The following is a 20,972-nucleotide window of genomic DNA, read 5'->3' as shown; positions in this document are numbered from 1 at the left end:
TGCTATTAAAATGTAGGAAACATCAAACCATGATGAAATTAATATGTTTTCTGAGTCTGAGGGCGCGGTTGTCCTTTAAAGCAATTAACAAGGTGGCTGATATTGATTGGTTGTTTTGAATTTTGATCTGGTAGTGAGAGTATAAAGCACAACTGTTTTTATTGTGAAGTGTTATGTTGATAAAGTTGAAGACGAAAACGTGCTGTTGTTTGCGTTATAAATTAAACCTTTTTCACGAACTGGACTTGGATTCATTTGGGCTCGGTGGCTGTGGTGTTGTTTTTTCTATTAGTTTATTTTTTGCCACTTGCTGCTTTGTTCGTTTTAATCAAGAAATCCTTCTATGTGGCACACCTCATCACTAAGGGCTTTTCATCCATAAAAAAGGAGGTCATTGTCCCACTGTACTCATTCTTCATTAGACCCATTATAGAATACAATGCCCTGTTTGGTATGTACCTCTCAAGACATTTGCAACAACTGGAAAGGCCGCAGAAACACCTCACTAAAAGAATCACAGGCTTAAAGCAGATGCCCTATGCTGACCATCTAAAAAAAACCTCCAGTTATACTCTGTTGCATATTGTCTACTCAGAGGTGATCTCTGCTTAACATATAAGGCCATGTCAAACCCAGAGCTGTTGGACATGCTACACTTAAAGAGATCTCAATCCCTCAGAGCCACACGCTCCAGGGATCAAACCTTGTCATTGCAATAAACAAAACATGCTGGAGGGAGAGGTTCCTGACCCAGAGACTCCCCAGACTCTGGAAAAGACTGCACATACATGTCAAGCAGAGTGCCTCTTTGGCCCTCTTCAAAAGGAACCTTGACGATTGGATGGGAAATAGGAAATTCACCCCAGGGATCACTTCAGTTGCCCTGCTAGACAGGTCCAGGGAAGTAAATATTGTGGGAAGAAATAGCCAGGGAATTGTTATGGCTAGGCTTGTATAGGCCCTAGGGCGATAGCCTAGTACCAACCAATGAACCTATGAACCTAACTCCTTCAGGTCTTGGTGGCAGCAGAGTGTTTTTTTAGCCTTTAATATAGTATGGAAAACCTCACTGTTTACTCTTATTTCTTGATATAATTATCTGCTTATTTTCATCCATTACTCTTTCAGCCAATGTGGGTGAAGAACGTCTTCACTCCTCTGTCTACCAACATCTTATGAACTTCTTCATTTCTGTCTACCACCATCTTATGAACTTCTTCATTTCTTTGTCCACCACCATTTTATGAACCTCTTCATTCCTCTGTCCACCACCATCTTATGAACTTCTTAATTCCTCTGTCTACCACCGTCTTATGGAGCTCTTCATGCTTTTACCACCATCTTATGCTTTCTTGAATATCTTTCAGCTCTTGATGGCATTATGAGGTTCTTTATCATCATTTTACTCCTTCAATTCTCAATGGCAACAGGAGGTATTTCACCATTTTCTACAGCACAGTCATTTTCACAGCCTTAATAGTAAAGGCTTCTTCATTACTTAACTCTTTCCTTAATCCTTAATGTTTTGTTATCTTTACATATATCGTATCTAGTGTTTCTTTCAATCTTACTCTTTCACTCAGCATTTGGTAGCAGTGAGGGCAAACCCTTTCTACAATATTTCTCATTTCATTACCTCCTCTGTTTAAATACCCCTCACTATGAATTTCCAGTAGCAGTTCAAACTTATGCACTTTACCAAATTTCTTGTTGCCCTGTCATTGCTTAAACTTTTATTTAAGAGTTATAGAAGGCAAAAATTCAGAGTGTTTGTAAACATAGTGATTAATAATATGGTAGAATGGCAGGAAGGCAAAACAGTAGAACAGTGCCAGAACCATATTAAGCAATGATGATAAAGGGATTGAGATCCCATATGATAAGGAGACAACAGTGAAAGCTGAAATGACACTGCAAACTATGTTGTCACAATGACAAGTAGGAAAGGATATCATTAAGGTTAGGAACCCCATAGAAGAATATGAAATAGATCACCAGATTAGAAATGAAATGCCCTATAGAAATGCCATATCAAGGACAAGAAATCTCATTTATAAGTGTTGGATATTCCAAAAAAGGTGACATCAAGGAGCGTGAGAATCAGAAAATAAATGGCCCACAAACCGAAGAGAATTTATATAAGGAAACTGCAGGCACAATGATGGTGAAGAGGGTTAAACATGTTGCAAATGTATCAGAATTATAAAATTGCTTTTTCATATTTTATACCGGAAAGCCAGCATTACAGAAAGGCAAGATAGAGCAAGTATGGATGATAACAAATAAAAAAATCACTGCAGATGAAATGGAGGATGAAGTGGGCAGTCTTTGATATGATAAGATATAAGAACCAGATGAACTGCCTCCTGATATGTTAAAGGATGGACCATTCAATGAACAACTGAAAGAACTGCATCATTCTTCAGTAAATGGAACCTCATTCATCCTAGATATGGACCCAAGAAAGAATCAAGGTATTAAAGAACTGCAGTCTCAGTTCTATTCCATGAAAGATCGTGATGATAGATTTTTGTCTGATTGGCTGACAGAGCACCTGAATGTTAATCATATGTGCAGCGGTAGTCAGTATATCTTGCATGTCTGACTTGATTCTATTTTTTGAATGGGTCACCTTATGGATACTGCATATCTACACTCAGAAAGATCTTTGATAATGCTTACCACAAGAAATTTGCTGGAAATTTGGAGAATGATATGGGGCTGCACTGGTGAAGCTGATTTGAAGCTGCCTGCCCAACCATAAACAGAGGGTAGTAGTTGTAAGAGAAAATATCATAAGAAAAGCCCCTAAACAGTGAAGTGCCATATAGTTCTGTACTAGGACAAATCCTATTTAATATATTTATTGAGCAGTGTTGATTGTGCAACAAGTAGCACACTCACCTTTAGTGCAGAAGGCTGTGGGATCTATTTCCACACCAGGCAGATTGATTGCTGACACTGCAGTGCAGCATAAGGAGGAGTCCTGCACACCTGAGTGCACCATACTTTGGATGAGATAGTAAACTGAAACCTCATCTGCTTGAGTTGGTGGTGGCTGTAAAAGATTACATGATACTTACTGAAAAGAGTAGGTGCCCTTTATTAAGAACATATTTAAAATTTACATTTATATACAAGAAAAAATGTCCTAATCTCACTAACACAATATTTACAATTTATATAGAATACCCACCATTTGTTTCTACAATCAAAACATATTTTCTATAATTATTCTCATTCATTTTCATTCATTTATCCCTTGACCCCCCAACCCTTTCTTCCGCAACCAAAATCTTATTTTCTCCAAAATAATAGCCAAGTACCATTTTCTGTTATACATAATTTCTTATACTCTTTTATTCCATAAAATCCATAATGCAATAAATATTTTTTATATCAGTTTTTTCTATATAATGTTTACTTTTGTTAAAAAAACACAGTCAATGTTATTTATGCATAAATCTTCTCCTCCCTTTATATCAAAGTAATTTATGTCCTCTAATTTCTTCCATAGTTTCATAACTCTTCAATGCTTTAAAAACCTGTTCAACAGTTTCCTCTTCCCCACAATAATTACAAATTCTTTCACATTTCTTTATGTATGGCATATTTGCCTTGACAGGTAGCTTTGTTATAGATTGCATCTTTCTTGTTTATGGCTTTAATCATCTCATCATTTAAATTCATTAAGGGGTACAATTAATAATATTTACACATTATATTTTCATACCTTACCTTTCTTTAATTCTTCAGCTCTTCTCATTTTATTTTCCATAATATAATTTTCTCCTGATAGGTTTTAAATTCTTCATTTATACTCTTGTTTCTCTTTAAAAACATTTTAACACATTCCATTCCTTTTCACATTTCTTTTTCAAGACTATATGTTAAATTAAATACCCTAGCGATGTGTCAATTTTTGCAACAAAACAGAGTTTATCAAATGCACTTCCTTTCTAAAAGTGAGCCTGAAAGATTTCTAAAATTTATAAGTATTGTCTATTTTCTCCAATATTTTTCCCCACTGTAACTGTAAAATATTTGGAGTTCCAAATCTTTATACTTAGTAAAATTATCTCCTCTGTCTTAAATTCAATTCCTCTTATTTTACAATTAAACTCCATCCTTTATTCTTTTCCCTGTACAAATTAAGGCCTACACCCTTCGAATTTTCATTCAAATAAACTAACACTGATTCCATGTGTCTTATATTCTTATTACACATCACAATATCTTCAGCATAAGTTAACATAATAAGTATGTTTATACCATCCTTTGTAGTATGGCTTGCTGTCTTCATGTAATCATTTACATGACTTACTATTAAATTCATTACTCACATGAATACAATACTTCCCTGGGGACAGCTATGTCTAATCCCTCTCTTTATGTGCATTTATTTACTTAGCCACCCATTCACCAGAACATTTATCTTGTTATAACTATCATAGGTTCATAGGTAGGTACTAGGCTATTGGCCCTAGGGCCTATACAAGCCTAGCCAAAAAGGTATCCTGGCTTTCGCCTCCCAAAAAAATTATTTTCCTGTGCCCCTGACACAGAAGTGATCCCCAGGGTGAATTTCCTATTACCCATCCAATCATCAAGAATTTTCTTGAAGATTGCTAATGAAGATCTCTGTTTGACATAGGTAGGTAGTCTCTTCCAGAGTATGGGAAGTCTCTGGGACAAGAATATAGCCCTCCAACATGTTCTGTTTATTGTGGTGACAAGGTTTAGGTCCCTAGAGCATTTAGCTCATAGGGATTGCGATTTCTTTAAGTGGAGCATGTCCAACAGCTCTGGGTTTGACATAGCTTTGTATGTTAGGCAGAGATGTGACGGAGTAAAGCTGGAGTTTTTTGGACGGTCTGCATAAGGCATCTGTTTGAGGCCAGTAATCCTCTTTGTGAGGTAGTTTTGTGGCCTATCAAGTTGTTTTAGATGTCCTGAGAGGTACATACCAAAAGGAGCGTTGTCCACTATAATGGATCTAATGAGTGATGAGTAGAGGGGAACAATGACCTCTTTTTTTCTGGATGAGAAACCTTTTGTGATGAGGTGTGCCACGTAGAAGGATTTCCTGACCACTGTGGTGATGTGATTATCAAAGGAGAGACTACTGTCCACCTGCGTCCCAAGGTCTCTTATCACACTTTCAGTGTTAAGTAGATTACAGCCTATGTGGTATTTCATGTGTACAGAGTTTTTACCAAAGAGGATGACAATGCACTTTTTGGCATTGAGCTTAAGACCATGGCTTTGACACCAGGCATCTGTCTCAGTGAGGCCCTTTTGTAAGATGTCCACATCATTAGGAGTTTATAGTTCATAGTTTGTAGTCATCTGCGAATTTAGTTAGCCAAAGACCTTCTGTGTTAGCCTGTACTTCAGAGAAGTAGATACCAAACAGGAGAGGACCCAGGACTGAACCATGTGGTACTCCACTTGTCACTGGTCTGAAGTTGGATTTGGAGTCTGCTACTTTCACAGTGCAGGTTCTGTCAGTAAGCCAGTTGGCAATCCATCTTGTGACATAGGGATTTATACCTAGTTTAGTGAGTTTATCTATAATTCCAGAGTGGGGGATGGTGTTGAACACCTTGGTGAGCTCTAGATAGGCTGTGTGAACCACCTTACCCTCATCTATGGCTTTGGTGACTACTTCAAAGAAGTCTATCAGGTTTAGGAGACATGATCTGCCTTTTACAAACCCAAACTGTGTGGAGTCCAGAGTTTGGAGATCTCCAATGTCTTTGTTTATGAGTTCCATGACGATACGTTCCATGGCCTAGCAGACCAGGCTCGTCAGGATAATGGGGCAGTAGTTCCCGGGGTCTGTTGTGACCCCCCCCTTTGGGGAGTGGGATAACCATAGTGGTGCGCCATTCAATGGGCACAAAGCCTGAGGTGAGGCTATGTCTGAACATGGTACTTAGGTGGGGTGCCAGTTCATTCTGTAGTTCATGTAGAAGACAGCTTGGGATGTTGTCAGGTCCCATGGATGCTGTGTTCATGGATTTGGAGAGTGAGGTTTTTACCTGTGCAGCCGTAATTACAGGAACTTTGCATTCTTCCAGTATAAAGAATGGCCCTTTCAGGGAAGACAGGGGGTAAAGTTAGCACTGAACCTATCTGCCAGGATGTTGGCAATATCAGTTGGTTCTATATATTTAGTGTCATTGTGCTGTAACCAAATGGTCAAAAGTAGCAACGGATTCACCAATAAGTACCTCTCACCATTTACTCGTCACAGCAAAATGTTAGCAGCTTACTAAAATAAAATTCCTCACTTCCTGGACTTCGCTCGAACAAAACAGTTTATTCACAGCCAAACAACACAAGCGAAGTGAACGAAAGCAAGTAAAATCCAATCCAAATAATCGAAAAAATGAAGTAATTGTAATTAATAGAGTTAAGTGCTTTCACCCAACAAACTGGGTTTCCTCAGAACTACAAATACCATTCAACTGACACTTTAAATAACATTTTGGCGCCAACACATTTGATTTTTTGTGTATGTCTTCTCTTAAAGCAACAGCATCATTAAACTTCATTCATTTTTTCTCCATATTATAAATTAATACAAATCCATACCTTCCTCTTAAAATACAATAATCTAATATATATAATTGTAAAAATGTGTATCCATGAAATAATTCTTTTAAAAACATTATTGCTTAATTAGTTTAATAAATACTAAATCAAATAGATGAATATCTTAGCAGAATGTGTGCTTTAACCACATCACGCCATTTAAAAGTGCAAATGCTATTACCTGATCTCTCTGCTACCATGGAGAATAAAATATAAATAATTTAGTTTCTATAAAAACATGCAAATATCATACATCAATATATATTCTGTGCTGATACTACTACTTCGTAACTACTAATAATTATAAATATAATATACCTAATACCAAATAAACATACTATATTAAAAGTGTTATAAATATTTTAAATAATCATATACATAGTAATCATATAAATAAATATTTTTAAAAATACCTTTCAAAAAATTATTATTAAAACATAATTAAAACTGTCAGGGACATTACCAACATAAATTGCTTTATAATTCCTATAATATATAAAGACTAATAATATTAAATTAATTGTTTTCCAGAATGGGTTTAATAGGAATATGATCATTTAATCCAGGTGGTACAGTGGCATCTAAATAAATTTGCCACCATACTTTTTTATAACTTAGTACCTTTTTGATATCCCCTCCCCTTGAATTAATTTTAATAATATCTAGGATAGCAAATTTGAATTGATGTGTAATATCATTTTTCTCTATATGTCTATAGAGTGCATTCGTTCTATCCTTATTATGAATGCTATATGTATGATCATACATTCTCTTTTTAAAATTCCTTTCTGTTTTTCCAATGTAGTAACCAGCACATACATTACACCTAGCCAAATATACAACCATTTTAGTATTACAGTTACCTCCTTTAAATCTAACCATTGTTTTGTGTCCATTTTCTAACTGTAATTTATCCTTTTCCAGTACATAACTGCATTGATTACATGCTCCACATTTCTTAGTATATATTCTATTTTCTCCCTTATTAGTTTTTATATTACTATGATATAGTTCAATATAATGTTTTATATTTCGCCCCATTTTATATATAAAATTAGGTTTGTTACCCATGATTTCTAACAAATCACTATCACCCTTAATCAGATACCAATATTTATTCATTAAGTTTATTATCTCATCTGCTGCTAAATTATATTCTATAATGCAATATCTCTGAAAGGGTACACTTCTATTATTTCTTTCTTCCTGTGAATCTACCTTATTTTTATTATTATTTTTAGTCATATTCACAGATCCTGCTCCTAGTAATGGTTTATATCTTTTATCCCTTTCCCACTTAATATATTGAGTCACATTAGTCAGCTTATTTTTAGGATATCCTCTTTGTAAAAATAACTTAGTAATATAATCTAATTCTTCCTTCATACTATCGAATTCAGATGTCATTCGTGCAGCTCTAATACATTGCCCTTTAAAAACATTATATTTAACTTTCTCTGGATGGCAACTAGTATATTCTAAATAATTATTAGAGAAAGTATTTTTTCTATGAATCTTAGATTTTATTTTCCCTCCTTGTTGATATATAAATGTATCCAAATATGCTACACCTTCTAAGCTATATGTATGAGTAAATTTCAGGTATTCATTACTGTTGTTAATAAAGGAGATAAAAAGCTGTAGTGAATCAACATCTCCTTCCCACAGAATATAAATATCATCAAGGAATCTTGAATAGTGTTTAATACTTCCAAAGTACTTACTAGGGAAGAAAATAGTATTTTCCCATTCAAGCATGACCAGGTTGGCGTAGTTAGGGGCACAAGCTGCCCCCATTGCTACACCCCTTGTCTGCTTGAAGTATTCTCCCTCAAAGAATATGAAATTATTATCCAATACAATAGACATCACCTCAGTAATGGTATTAATTTCATCCCATTCATATTTACCATATTTAATTATACTATTAAAAAATGCCTCAAGGCCTTCATCTCTAGGAATGCATGAATACAGATCAACCACATCAATAGTTACAAAAATAACATTTTCATTCCATGCTTCAGTTGGATAATTTCCTAGGAATTCCCATGAATCCTTCACCATATGAGGCACTATGTTGCAAACATATTTAAGTTTAGTATCTATATATTTGCCCATCGAGAATGTCTTTGATTTACTTCCTGAGATGATTGGTCTAAACGGTGGATTTTTAGTATCCTTATGTATTTTGAGTATGCCCACCAAAGTAGCTAATTGAGGATGTTTAACTGTTAGAAAATTAAATAATTCATAAGAAATTCGTCCATCAATCAAGTATTCATCCAAATAGGAATCAATTCTTTGGTAGGCAATATTAATTTCATTTATAGATTTTGTTTCATAATTACCCGAATAATGTAAAATATCATACATCTTTTTTATATATTCATTATTGTCATAAAGAACTACTCCTCCACCTTTATCTGGTTTCATTATCCTAATATTATAATCCCTTTGAAAATATCTTAATATTTTTTCTTCTTCTTCAGTTAAATTACTACTAGCTGTAACATGTTTAAATTCCTTACATCTTTGATAAATTTCTCTGGTCACTACTTTTTCATAAGTGTCCACTACTGGGTAGCTAGGTAGGATATAGGTGCTGTTTTTTTCAATTTATCACCTATAAAGTTATTACTACTATAATTACTAGAATTTAAATGAATTGTACTCTTAAATTGTATAGCCAAATTCATCTTTCTTATATATTTCTTAACTTCACAAATAGAGTCCACTAATTTAAATTTAGGATTAGGTATAAATTTAATTCCTCTAGTAAATAAATCAAAATGTGAACAATTGATATCTGTACTGGAAAAGTTATATATATTAAAATTTTTGTAAGTATATATATTATCCTTCCATACAATAACATCAGTCCTTTCTACCGGTACCTGTACACATTTACCTAATTGTCCCTCCAAGTTTGTCTCTGGTTTTCCCTCATATATGGTGGATGATTTGCACTGTATTCCTTGTTCTGGTAAGGTTGTCCCTGAAATGAATTGCCCATCCGAAAATGTCTCTTTTTATAATTAAATTGTTTTTCCTGACCAATAAAATCCTCTTGATTCTTATCTATATTCAGGTTTTTATATTTATTCTGTCCGGATTTTATAGGCCAAATATAGGCCATTTCCTTTTTATATTGTTCAACATCCCTATACATTTTTTAAATTTCCTGTCTCTAATGGTATTAATCCATTTATCAGCATTTTGATACTGTTTAATATACCATTTTTACCACTCAGAAAATAAGAGATCATTAGTAGTCATTGTATTTAATTTTTCACATTCTTGTATTAATCTACTCAATTTTTCGTCATTAAACTTAATAAGCATATGCATAAATTTAAAACCACAGTCATTATATAATGTATTAAATTCATTAATTCCATTGTCAGTTAATTCTAGGCCCATAGGCTGCTTAAAAAATCTCAGGCCCATCAGCACTATCTTAATATCTATACAGTTCTCCAAATAATAATAATTTTTAACTTTTTACCCAATAGATAAATCATACTTTTTAAACTGCCCAAAATGTCCCCATCTGGAGACATAACATTCTGATTAGGTTTCTTTTAATCCATATTACAATTAACAGTAAGGAATTAATTAAAATATTTTTTCCTTATTAAAAGTATCTGTTACTTCAATATGAGCATCAGATTGTGTACATGTCGAACATTTATCATTCATCTGCTTTGCATCTTGACCAGTCACTGTTGAATAAGTTTTAAGTGGACATACCCTTTTGGGCTTTGTACCAGTTCTTTTAGCTTCGTCATCAATATCATACATAGAAAAATCCAATGTAAAATCTGTAATATTTATTTTACTACTGTTCAATAGATCTGAAATATCCCAATCATTATTATGTCTCTTAATGGTGTCTTTTAGACCAAAACCTTGGCCATTAGGAATAGTAAAACTATCGTCATTACCATCCCTCACCCCATTGCCAAACAATGTCTCTCTTTTAGCATCTGCTTTGTTAGCAATACAACGAGATCGCTCCGCTTCCAGATCACAAGCAGTAGTAGTAGACAAAATAGTATTTACTGCTATATCAGACCTTTTTTCATTAACAGTACTGCCTAGTGATTTACTGTGTGTAGCTGTATTGTCCATATTGCACAACTTATTTACCATATCTAAAAGTTTGTTCAAGTCACCTTTAAGCTGCTTAATTTCTGCACGCAAAACGTCTACATCTTCCTTCACAATTTCTTTTCTCTTTGGTGTAACCGCACCGGTGTCATCTATAGCATAAATGACAACAGAAAAAAAATGCTATTCATCTCAGTCCAACGACTAACCAAATGGTCAAAAGTAGCAACGGATTCACCAATAAGTGCCTCGCACCATTTACTCATCACAGCGAACCTGATCATGCTTGAATGGGAAAATACTATTCTCTTCCCTAGTAAGTACTTTGGAAGTATTAAACACTATTCAAGATTCCTTGATGATATTTATATTCTCTGTGAAGGAGATGTTGATTCACTACAGCTTTTTATCTCCTTTATTAACAACAGTAATGAATACCTAAAATTTACTCATACATATAGCTTAGAAGGTGTAGCATATTTGGATACATTTATATATCAAGAAGGAGGGAAAATAAAATCTAAGATTCATAGAAAAAATACTTTCTCTAATAATTATTTAGAATATACTAGTTGCCATCCAGAGAAAGTTAAATATAATGTTTTTAAAGAGCAATGTATTAGAGCTGCATGAATGACATCTGAATTCGATAGTATGAAGGAAGAATTACATTATATTACTAAGTTATTTTTACAAAGACGCTATCCTAAAAATAAGCTGACTAATGTGACTCAATATATTAAGCGGGAAAGGGATAAAAGATATAAACCATTATTAGGAGCGGGATCTGTGAATATGACTAAAAATAATAATAATAAAAATAAGGTAGATTCACAGGAAGAAAGAAATAATAGAAGTGTACCCTTTCAGAGATATTGCATTATAGAATATAATTTAGCAGCAGATGAGATAATAAACTTAATGAATAAATATTGGTATCTGATTAAGGGTGATAGTGATTTGTTAGAAATCATGGGTAACAAACCTAATTTTATATATAAAATGGGGCGAAATATAAAACATTATATTGAACTATATCATAGTAATATAAAAACTAATAAGGGAGAAAATAGAATATATACTAAGAAATGTGGAGCATGTAATCAATGCAGTTATATATTGGAAAAGGATAAATTACAGTTAGAAAATGCACACAAAACAATAGTTAGATTTAAAGGAGGTAACTGTAATACTAAAATGGTTGTATATTTGGCTAGGTGTAATATATGTGCTGGTTACTATATTGGAAAAACAGAAAGGAATTTTAAAAAGAGAATCTATGATCATGCATATAGCATTCGTAATAAGGATAGAACTAATGCACTCTATAGACATATAGAGAAAAATGATATTACACATCAATTCAAATTTGCTATCCTAGATATTATTAAAATGAATCCAAGGGGAGGGGATATCAAAAAGGTACTAAGTTATAAAGAAGTATGGTGGCAAATTTATTTAGATGCCACTATACCACCTGGATTAAATGATCATGTTCCTATTAAACCCATTCTGGAAAATAATTAATTTAATATTATTAGTTTTTATATATTATAGGAATTATAAAGCAATTTATGTTGGTAATGTCCCTGACAGTTTTAATTATGTTTTAATAATAATTTTTTGAAAGGTATTTTTAAAAATATTTATTTATATGATTACTATGTATATGATTATTTGTAATATTTATAACACTTTTAATATAGTAGGTTTATTTGGTATTACGTATATTATATTTATAATTATTAGTAGTTACAAAGTATTAGTATCAACACGGAATATATATTGATGTATGATAGTTGCATGTTTTTATAGGAATCTCCATGGTAGCAGAGAGATCAAGTAATAGTATTTGCGCTTTTAAATGGTGCGATGTGGTTAAATCACACATTCTGCTAAGATTGATTTAGTATTTATTAAACTAATTAAGCAATAAGGTTTTTAAAACAATTATTTCATAGATACACATTTTTACAATTATATATGTTAGATTATTGTATTTTAAGAGGAAGGTATGGATTTGTATTAATTTATAATATGGAGAAAAAATGAATGAAGTTTAATTATGCTGTTGCTTTAAGAGAAGACATACACAAAAAATCAAATGTGTTGTCACCAAAAATGTTATTTAAAGTGTCAGTTGAATGGTATTTGTAGTTCTGAGGAAGCCCAGTTTGTTGGGTGAAAGCGCTTAACTCTATTAAGTACAATTACTTCATTTTTTCGATTATTTGGATTGGATTTTTCTTGCTTTCGTTCACTTCACTTGTGTTGTTTGGCTGTGAATAAACTGTTTTGTTTGAGCAAAGTCCAGGAAGTGAGGAATTTTATTTTAGTAAGCTGCTAACATTTTGCTGTGACGGGTAAATGGTGAGAGGCACTTATTGGTGAATCCGTTGCTACTTTTGACCATTTGGTTAGTCGTTGGACTGAGCTGAATAGCGTTTTTTTTTCATTGTGCTGTAACTCAGAGCAGATCTGAGTGTTGCCATTGAGATTCTTGACATAGCTATAGAATGCTTTATGGTTGTCTTAGAATCAGTGGCGATTTTGTTTTCATATCTAGCTTTGGAGGATTTTATGAGGGATCTCAGCTTCTTACTGAGGCTGACCAGGGAGTTCCTCCAATCATAGGAATTTACCCTTTTTTGCAACAGTTTCTTTCTTCTGTTGTAGTGTTTGTTTATGGCAGAAGACCACCAGATTGGCTTCCTTTTTTTGGAGGATAGCATCTTGGTTCTGTTAGGGATAGCACGATCCATGCATTCGTGTCAGTGCTTATAAAATGCATTTGTGTGGGATTCAGCAGTCATACCTCTATTGTCCATATGCATGGGTGCCAAGAAGTTTGTCACTTCTTTCTTAAGAAGGGTGAAGTTGGCTTTGGAGAAATTTTTTATGGTTGTTTTCCTAATGGGCGGTGAGAGAGGGATGTGGATGTCTAGGGTGATTAGCTTGTGGTCGGATCTGACTAATGAGGAGCTGACCTCTGGTGTGGAACATTGGACACCCATGTTGGTGATGACCAGGTCTACTATATTGCTGCCCCTGGTGGTGGTGTGGATAAGTTGATCCAACGCATTGGAATTGATGATTTCCAGAAAATGTTGAGCAAAAGAGTTGGTACATGAGTAGTTTTTCCAGTTAATGGTAGGGTAGTTGAAATCACCCATTATTAGTGTTGGGTTGTACCTTAATATTTTCCAGTGTATCAAAAAAAGAGGAGTGGGAATCTTGGGTCATGGTGGGGGGTCTGTAGCAAGCTACAATCTGGATTGCTGTTTTTCCCAGAGTTAGTTGAACTTGGATAATCTCAGATGCATTATGCTGAGCAAACTAGCTTGGTGGTGTGGATATCCTTAATGAATATTGACACGCCTCCACCTTTAGTGTTTTGGTCCAGGTTTGATGGTTGAAAGTGTGGTATGAATTATAGCCTGGTAATGCAGGGGTGCTCTCTGGAGCTTTGAATCAGGTCTCTGTCACTGCACAGATGTCAAGGTTCTCCTTTTTAAAGAGTGCCTCGAGTGAGTGCATTTTGAGGTTTAGACTTCTAGCATTGAGTAGCATTGCCCTCAGATTTTTCTTGCTTGTACCTGTTACGGTGGTGAATTTGTCATTTGAACCTTGCATAAAAAAGGCACTATTGCAGTGGCAAGAGCCTTTGCCAGTATTCGTAATCCTAAGGGCAACAGGGCAGGCTATCTTTGGCAAAGCAGCGCGGTCTGTCGATCATGTCATCCCAGGCAGTCAGATACTGGATTCCCTTAGAATGACACCAGAAACTTAGCCAATTGTTAAAGTCAATCATTTTGTCCTTGTACTGTGGTATCATTCTGGGTGATGGCAGGATGCTACTAAGGGCTAGGGTCATACCTGCCTAGGCTAAAGATCGGAGAGCTCCTCAATGTCTCTTTTCAAGTAGTCCAGGGAGGTACGTCTCAGGTCATTCACACCAACATGGACATTGACAGAGTCATATTTGTACTTGTTGTGGAGTGACCTGAGTGTGTGCATTATGTGGTGGATCCTGGCACCTGACAGGCAGCTGACAGTAACTTTTTCCTTGTTTAGCCTGGTGAGTGGAACATCAGTGTGCCTGACTATAGAGTCACCTATGACTAGAGTGTCGGGTACGTTATGCCTTATGGGCTGTAGTTGAGCGGCACACTGAGTATGTGGGCTATGTGTCATTTGGGTTGTGTTGGGGGGTGGAGGTTGCTTGCATTTCTGCTTTGGATGTCTTGGTTGTTTGGGCAGATTTTTACTGAGACCCTCCACAAATGTAGGTGTGTGTTTTGTGCTTCTGTGGGTGTGTTTTGGTGGTGTAGGTTTTGAATGACTATGTGATGAGTGTGGAGTGGTGCAAGTGTTTACCTTCTCCTCTTGACTGTCTAGTCCAGTCTTCAGTGAAGAGAGCTTTGCTTCCAGTTTGGCTATATAAGTGCATCTCTCACAGGTCGTAGTGTTGGGTGGTAGGAGGAGAGGGTTGTCTGTGTACGTGAGGCAATTGCTGCATTGTCCCAAGATGCCCAGATTCTGTTTTCCTCTAGAAAAGTAAGGAAAGTTCAGTGCTGTAGTAATTTGTAACTTATTTAGTGCTCACAATGATTTCTGAACAAGTGCTGAGCTCAAAGAAGCAGATTTGAGTGCTAAAACTAAAAAAAAGCTGGCTAGTTGCAAGGGAAATTTTGAAGAACAGAGTTTATGGTGCCAGGAATAGTGCAACCCTAGTAAAGTGGGGGGCTCAGGAGCTCACAAACAGTCCTGGACACAGCAAATCCGTATCTGGGTAAGACCTGCCACAGGAAAGGGGGAAAGCAAGCTTAGAATTTTTTTTTCAGTAAAAGTGGAAATGGAGAAAGCTGCAACAGAAGTTAATTCAATGTTAAGAATCTGATTGGATTGAATGAACTAATGACACTAGACTGTGAGGAGTGTCACAGATCAAATATACAGTATGGGTGGGCAACTGCAAAGCCACCAAGTATAGTAACACCACAAAAATAGAAAGGGTGGGGTATGAAAAATTACAGTTCCTAGCTGTAGCCACTAAATGAAAGTTTTAAACAGATCAAGGAGCAAGCAGACTCTAGAGAATGCTTTTAATTGTAAACAGACAAGTATAGTAATGCACACTATTACAGTTCCTAGCTGTAGAACATAGAAACCTCAAAAAATCAAAAATGCACAGAAGAGCTTGGACAGAGCACTCACAAACAAAAAAATACAACTCTCAGTATGAAAAAGAAGTTTACAGTTAAGCAATTCAGTAAACATGCAATTAGAGTAATGAAACAGTATCTAGCAATGAAAAATACAGTTAAAACAGTGTACAACAGTACATAAATGCAGTGAAACAATAAAAAAGCTTTATAACAGTGCAAAAAGGAGTAGATAAACTGTATATCACAATCATAAGCATTTCAGAAGTGCAGTTCAGTGAAATAAGTATAATAAATAACTTATCCTGCTCTTGGAATCTTAAGGAATTTCCACTTAGTTTCAGTAATGCAGTACAATCCACAGCCTGAGCAATACAATGCCAAAACAAACCTTTTTTTCTAAAAATATTATAATACTGATATATTCCCCATAAACTATTAAAGGGAATAGCATTGAATGTTTTAGTAAAATTTACTATCATTATTTTAACATCTGTTTTTCTTCATAATATCCTCCACAAATTCTCTGATCAAAATTAACAACTCTTGACATCTTTCTTTTACACTATATATTGCATTGACACTTACTTCTGTATAAGTTTTATAAATATGTTAAAATATGTTATAGTCTGTGTTATTCAAAACTACTGGGTACAATGTTGAATTTCTTTTATGTTTCCTTTTCCCATACAAATTTAATTATTCCACTACAAAATTCTAAGTATAGAAATCCTTCACTAAACCACTCATTCAGTAATGCCAAACAACATTTCTTTTGTAATATTGCCTAATTTTTATACATCCAATATTCTATCCCATGCAGCCCTTCTGCTGAATTTATATTCACCTTATTTAATATTTTATTTAACTCACCTATCATTATATTTTTTTTCAAATCTTCATTGTTTAATTATGAAAAGATTTCACTTTGTATGTGCTTTTCCTTTCTTTAACTACAGCCCGTGTGTATTATTTTATAATCTCCATTATTTCTTCATGCCAGTTGTATATCCTTCTCCTTTGTCTTCACTTCCCTTATTATACTATTTTCCTTTTTAAAAAATTAACTTAGATAAGGAGCAACTTCTTCCTTTTCCTGCAAAAATGTATCTTTGCTTAAATAATATGTTTTTTATTTTTTTTATTCAACCTTAATATCTCCTGTTCTTTTCAGCATTTCTCTCTCTAAATCTGCAAAAGCATCTTCACTTAAATTTTTATATCTTTCTTTTTCTTCTATTCTCATATTTCTTTCCCATTTCAAATAACATTTTTTATACTTGCTTTTAAAAGCAATTCACCATTCTGACGAGTTTTAGTAAAATTGTCTCATTTTTATGAGCTCTTCCCATAATTCATTTATTATATTCTTTCCCTTTTAACTCCATTTCTCTTTCTTTGTAACTTACAATTAACAATTAAAGTCTCCTACTATTGCTATTTCCATATTAACTGTTACATAATCGATCATTTTGTTAAACACGTTCTGTCTTTGTTTATTTTGTTACATATGCACACAACACAAATATTCTGTACACCTGATATTGCCATTTTTTGTCTAAAATATTCTACCATTAATACTTGTCATTTGGTTATATTGAAATAAAAGAACATTTTAGGACTTATTCTCGTGGTGTATCCTTACAGTTTCTTCGTGATATTCTACCATTAATAATAAAGCCACATGCAATATTTTAATTAATTTCTTACCTAATATATATGTTCCTGAGCATGTATCTTTCCCCAGATTCCTAACATTATTTCTCCATAATTTTTACGTTTGTATTCTCTATTTTTTGTTAAAAATACTATATCTTCTAATGCTATTATATCCAAATATTACACCATTCTGATACCCTATCCTCTCACTAAACATTTTATACTATTAACATCTATTCCCACTATTCTACACTTATATTTCCCTAGTAATAAATATGCTTTCAAATAGGTGTAAAACTTCCTCATCCTTTCCCTTTCGTCTTTCTTTTATATTAATCATTATAAATGTTCTTTTTCTTTTGCTAACCCTTTTACCAATAGAGGTATTTTTCTTTTCTTTTCTTTTACATATATTCCATTTAATATTTTCCTCATCACTTATTACATATTTAGCTATATTATCTTTTCTTTATTGATGTCTTCGTCTTCCCTTTCTTTATGATTTTTATTTTCTTACTTTTCTTGATTTATTTGAACTTGTTCATTATTTATATCTCTGTAACCTGTAACTCATCATTAAAATCCATCCATAAGTGCATCATGACATCTCTCTCTCTCTCTCTCTCTCTCTCTCTCTATATATATATATATATATAAATAAAAAATTTTAATACAATTACTAATCAAATATTCTGTCTTTCCTCATAAAAACATGCCTTAGATTGACCCCTATATTTAACAATATCTCTTTGTTCTTCAACATTAATCACACAAGGAATATGTGTTGCATTTTCATTTTCCAGTTTTAATATTATATTACAATCCCAACCCACAGTCCCTAGACCTCTAACATCATAGACTTTTGAAATTCCATTACCTCATTACATATTTCATTTAAATGTTTTTAAATTCACTTTTCCACTTTTGTTCTAAACTGAACGTGATTCATTTTTAGTCTCTCTGTAGTATGGTTAAAATATGTATCATTTCAAAGGTATACAGTTTCATTTTTTTTTTCATATTCTCCTAAAAAATTCTTCATCATATAACCAGTCTCAAAAATAATATTTATTTATTTTATTTATATTTATTTTATTTTACATTTCTTTACCAGGAAAGTCTGACTAGATATATGTCCATTTTCAGCAGAGGCCTGGGGAGAAAAGCTCCAGAAAACAGAGTAAAAATACATTAGAAACACTAGAAACATTTAGAGATAAGTGCAGTTTTCAGTAGGGTTACAAAAATAGATAAAACATAATAGACAACATCAAAATCATGCGGCTTCAGTTTCAGACAATAATAAACGCAGTAATGGGCTAAGTCCCTTCACGATTTCATACACTTATTAGAGTATATGATTGAAATGCTTTGGGAGAATTTGCAGGAACAGTGGGTGGTGATTAGTCAGGGTTTAACCAGGGACACTGCCAATGCTGTTGGATGTGTAGTTTGAGGCTTTTTTTGAACTGGGTTAAGGAGGATTGGTGAGTAAGTTCGGCAGGTAGCATAATCCAAGTTTTGCCTACTGAGTTGGTGAATAGAGAGTCACATCCACATTTTTGATTTTAGTTGTTTGTACCAGCAGTTTGTCAGCAGAGCATAGTGACCTCAGGTTGCTGTATGGTTTGAAGATCTTATTTAGTGCTGATGTTTTTTTCATGTTGATATAGTATTTTGTGGGTTATTATAAGTTGGTTGTATCGGAGAAGACTGGGCCACTCCAGCCATCCTAGTTGAGATAGGTTGATACAATGGTTAGTCCTAGAGGTAGCACCTGTAGCAAATCTAGCAATATGGTTGTAACAACTAGCAAATTTGGTAAGGGTGGCTTGGTTCAGGTTAGTGAAGAGGGGGTAGGCATAGAGGAAAGTAGATAGTAGGTGGGACTGAGCGATAGTGGTTCTTGCAAAAGGAGTGAGGAAGGGTTTGATCCTGTATCAGGAGCCCAGTTTTTTGTTGACAGATTTAATGGTTTGATTGACATGGATATCATATTTTAGGGCGTTATCGACTGTGATGCCCAGGAGTTGTGTGTGAGTATCTGGGGATATAATTGTGCCATTGTTGGAACTTACAGTAAAGAATGGTGAGGAGGATTTGCAGGTGGGGGAAAAGATGAGCAGTTTAGTTTTGCTGGGGTTTAATAAAAGCTGACAGTTTGCAAACCATTTTTCTACATCACTGAAAGTATTCTGTATTAGGGTTATAAGCTCAGTTGAGGAGGAGGCAATACATATTAAAGTAGAGTCATCCACGTATTGGATGCAGGTGGCCTTGGGAGTGATGGTGGATAGGTCATTGATAAAAACTGAGAAGAGTAGTGGTCCTAATATGGAGCATTGGAGGACATCTAGAGTAATGGGTAGATGTGAGGATAAGGTATTCTGTCATAAAACTGCTTGTTGTCTGTCAGACAGGTAAGATTGGAACCATTTAATAGAGCTACTATTCAGTGACAGTTCCTTCAGGGTACGGAGAAGCAGTTGGTGATTGACCATATTAAAGGCCTTAGAGAGAGCTAGGAAGAGAGCTCAGGTAAGGTTGCTATTGTTTCGGTTGATGTTGATAGAGTTAGAGAAGGATAGCAGGGCTGATGTGGTGCTGTGGTGTGGCCTATAACCATGCTGAGAGTTGGCCAGTAGTTTATTTTGGGTGAAATAGTGCATTAATTGGTAGTGGATGCACTTTTACATAATTTTGGCCAGTGGTGATAGTATGGCTATTGGTCGGATGTTTGAGAGGTCTAAAGAATTCCCTCCTTTATGAAGGGGAATGACATGGGAAACCTTCCAGAGAGAGGGGATAGTGGTTTCAGTCAAGGTGCAGTTTATTATGATCGAGACAGGGTATGCAATGGTATCTGCCCCTTTTTGTAAATATTCTGGTGGGAGGAGATCAGCTGCTAGGGTAGTGGGCTTTAGTTTGTTAATTAGAGATCAGATGGTTGATGTAGATACAGGTTGAAAGGTGAAAGGGAGTGAGGTAGTGGTTGTGAACGAGTTTTGAAAGTAGCTGGTGAGGGGTAGTTGGCTAGCTAATGATTGGATGGTTTTGTTAAAAAATGTTAATGATGTTAGCAGTTTCCTCTGGAGTTTTAAGGTCACAAGTTGAGGGGGTGCAGGTGGAGGTTTGGCCAGGGGGAAGCAGTTTTTTTATGCCAGCCCAAAATTTTTGAGGTTTGTTCTGGTGTTTTTGCTGAAGGTGTTGATAGTTTTTTTTGTCTAACAATGTGGCTTTCTTGGTATCATTCCTTAGTTGTCGGAATTTAATATGGTCAAGTGGGTCTTTAGAGGTGCGCCAATTGTCCCATGCTTTATTTCTTGCTATGATTTTTGTTTTGGTTTCTTTGGACAGCCGGGGGCCAGTCTTAGTTTTGGCTATGAGGGTGCAGATAGAAGTGTGGGAATCTAGAATGGAAAGGAATTTAGAATTAAA

Source organism: Protopterus annectens, chromosome 12.part0 (assembly GCF_019279795.1).
Source record: "Protopterus annectens isolate FY-2018-M chromosome 12.part0, PAN1.0, whole genome shotgun sequence".
Classification (NCBI taxonomy): domain Eukaryota; kingdom Metazoa; phylum Chordata; order Ceratodontiformes; family Protopteridae; genus Protopterus; species Protopterus annectens.
This window is presented reverse-complemented; position numbering follows the sequence as displayed.